The following is a 3,902-nucleotide window of genomic DNA, read 5'->3' as shown; positions in this document are numbered from 1 at the left end:
CCGTACTACCTGAAGGGGTATGGCCAAAACTGGTACGCAGCATTTTGAGGATAAGCGGACTAGACTTCGCGAAGAAAAGCGGAAACAGCTCAAGGAACGTCAGCAAAATCCTAGACGAGCTCATCTTCGTCAGAGCCCTCTTCGCTCCTCTCAGTGTAATCGGACGTGTACCTCCAGAATCGGCCTTTTCAGCCACGAGAGGGCCTGCCAACGCCATCAAGACAACCCCTAAGGACCAAAGGCGACGTCGTCATCTGTCAAGCAAGTATCTATGTATGCATGTCATGGCACTCCGTCGGTTACGACTACGAGGGTTCCAGTTGATACGATCAACAGAACAGCCTGCTCCAGAAATTAACGTGCAAGTGGCTGAGCGCTCCACAGACACGTGTACCCTTAACGTAGTTCTCGGGGAAATTCAGTGTGACACAGTGTGTGACAAGGCTGGCCCTTTGAAATACAGGTACAACAGAAACAAGAAGAAAGAGTGAAAGAAATTTGCGGTGAAAGAGTACAGCAGGGTTCGCCACCATCCCCTGCCGGAGCCTCGTGGAGCTTTAGGTGTTTTCGCTCAATAAACACTCACAACGCCCGGTCTGGGAATCGAAACCGCGAGTCCACTGCCCTAACCACTGGGCCATTGCGTCTCCGTCTATGTATGTTATGTATTTATATGTTATATTAAATAAAAGAAATTAAGGAACGCTGAGAGATTGTCCATTTGACATTCCATTGTAAAAGAGACAGGAAGAGAAATCTCAGTCATTGACGTAAATAATAATGTTTTTCGAGCATTAAGTTTTCCTCTGCTACTTTACAGTAAAATAAACTAAACTCCGTTGTATTCTATTGGATATTTATTTGCTGATTGTTATTTTTTTGTCTTCAAGAGCGATGTTGTTGTTTGTATATCTGAATGTAAGCATATTGTTTGGGGCTTTTTTTCTTCCTTTTTTTTGCTTGTCTCAATCCACTCCCCCGCTAAATTCAATCCTGAATATCCTTTCACGTGATACAATTTCCTCCAACGCTAAGTTTTGTGGTTTTCCAAACAGAAATCAGGATAGACAGAGACGATGTGGACTGCTGTTATTTATTTGTGTTTTCAAAGAAAGAGGAGTTATGCCTTATTGATGACGTCATTATAGTCATCCACTTACGCCAAGAAGATATCAAATGGTTGGCTAAATTTTCTAAGTAGTCTAATCACATACACGCGCGCGCGCGCACACACGCACACACACACACACACACACACACACACACACAGGACTCTGCACCATGCCACACAAACAGGAGAATCCAGTCATAGTTCTGTGAGCACATCGCCCCTAACATCTGGCCACCTAACTCCCTAGACTGCAATCCCCTTAATTATTATGCGTGGGACGCAGGTGAGCAAGGATTATGGTAGCATTCACCAATTTAAACAAGGAGACTGTCCAGAAGAGTTGCACAAGATTCCGACGTCGTTTGGAAGCCGTGGTGTTTGAATAAATTTACCCTTTAGTATTTTAAGATATTCTAATGCAATTTTGGTAAATATGTATGTTAAAATGCGACGTAAGTGTTAAAAAAAAAAAGCACACCATCTGTGAGAGACACATATTATTTAATAAACACAATACATATTTTTATGTGCTACTAATAGTTTCAAATGTTGAGAAATACCTCAATCATGTTCATCTGGCACAAACCACATATTATAACAAGTTAAAAATTGAATGAGAGAAGAAGCGTGACAAATTGTGAAGGAAACATATAGAAAATGTGCCTGATGAATATGCTTGAGGTATTTCTCAACGTAGGAAACTGTTACTAGCACATAAAAACATGTATTGTGTATATTAAATAATGTGTGTGTGTGTGTGTGTGTGTGTGTGTGTGTGTGTGTGTGTGTTAAGGTGCTGCACTCACGATTGCGAGGTTTTGGGTTCGATTCCCAGACCAGGCGTTGCGTTGTGTTCTTGAGCATAGCACTTCATTTCACGTTGCTCTGCAATCGTTTCGACATCTGACATGTGGTACCCAGTTGCACCTGTATAAGTAATGTCAATCTGATGGAGGGAGTGAACCTATGTCTACGCAAATATTTGATCACTATAAACAAATCATCTGTGTGGTTGTTCGATAAGAAAACATCGAACCCACATACGTCGTCTAACGACTGGAGAGTCTATTATTATCATTATATATATATATATATATATATATATATATATATATATATATATATATATATATATATATATATATATATGTGTGTGTGTGTGTGTGTGTGTGTGTGTGTATGTATATTAGAGTAAAATAGTGGAATAGTTATATTTTAAAAATCATAATAAAGGTAAGTATATAATATTTATTTCTTTATTGTCCATAGGAAGCTAAACATAGAAGGGACAAGCAAGGACAGACAAAGGGATTAAGTCGATTACATCGACCCCAGTGCGTAACTGGTACTTATTTAATCGACCCTGAAAGGATGAAAGGCAAAGCCGACCTCAGCGGAATTTGAACTCAGGACGTACCGTCAGACGAAATACCGCTAACGGATGTTAGATGATGATGAATATACACACACACACACACACACACACACACACACACACACACACATACACACACACGCGCACACACACACACACACACACACACACACACACACACACACACACACACACACACACACACACACATATATATATATATATAGGTGCGTGTTTTTGTGCATATATTACTGTCTCTTGGCCATGACATCACTTGATAGTTGTCAGCGAGTGTCATTGCAAATGCAAGCAGCGTTTTGTTTCCAATCTTGTAAAATATGTGTGATCATGGGGAAATATTACCTTTGCTTGTAGAGTAGTAAAATCGGTTAAAACTGGCTTCGACTAGCCACAACAGAGGTATCATTTTATCGGCCTTAAAGTGAGACGGACAATAAAAATTAAGCCCGGCACGAATTAAGGTGGAGGAGGAACGAAATGATGTAAAATGGGCTTACTTTGACTCTTCAAGACGACGTAGCCAACGAACAAGTTCGCATAGTTGGGGGCCTACTTTCGTTCCCATGGCCACTCCCGAGAAATGTTTGTAAGACTCCGCCACCAACGAAAAGCATTTGAGGAGTAGGATAAGTTCAGCCAAACGAAGTGTGGAGGTGTTGCGTTGAGGGTCTGGACGAAGGTCTAGAAAGTGTTTTAGCACAAAAAGAACTTCGTTGTGAAGGATCACCGTATAGGGGAAACTCCGAAGGTAGTCTTTGTTCTTGATTCAGATCAAAGTTCTATTGGATTCTGAAGTTGTTCAAGGTTTAAGTGTTTGTCTGTGGAAGTTCCTCACGAAAGTATTGTCATCAGGTTTTACCATACTGAAATTCCATACAAGAGAAATTAATGTCAATGGTTTATTTTATTTTTTCATTTTTTGTACTAGAATGACATGCTGCTAAGAGCCCATTGGCAAACCAGGATTGCTTGTCTTTGGAATAGCATCATGCAATCTGTTAATATATTTTGGTCATGAAGGTGCATGGCTCAGTGGTTAGAACGTCGAGCTTACGACCGTGAGGTTGTGAGTTTGATAACTGGACCGGGTTGTGTGTTGTGTTCTTGAGCAAGACACTTTATTTGATGTCGAGAGGGGTCAGCAGGGAAGGAGAAAGAGTTAAATAAACGGAAAGAATGGTTGGCGTTGTGAATGTATGAGGGAAGGAAGACACTAGGTGAATATGAGAAAGACACCGAGATTCTATTGTATATACACACACACACACACACACACACACAGACACACACACACACACACACACACAGACACACACACACACACACACACACACATACATATATATATATATATATATATATATATATATATATATATATATATATATATTTATA

Source organism: Octopus bimaculoides, chromosome 1, assembly GCF_046866305.1.
Source record: "Octopus bimaculoides isolate indiv1 chromosome 1, ASM4686630v1, whole genome shotgun sequence".
Taxonomy (NCBI): Eukaryota; Metazoa; Mollusca; class Cephalopoda; order Octopoda; family Octopodidae; genus Octopus; species Octopus bimaculoides.
This window is presented reverse-complemented; position numbering follows the sequence as displayed.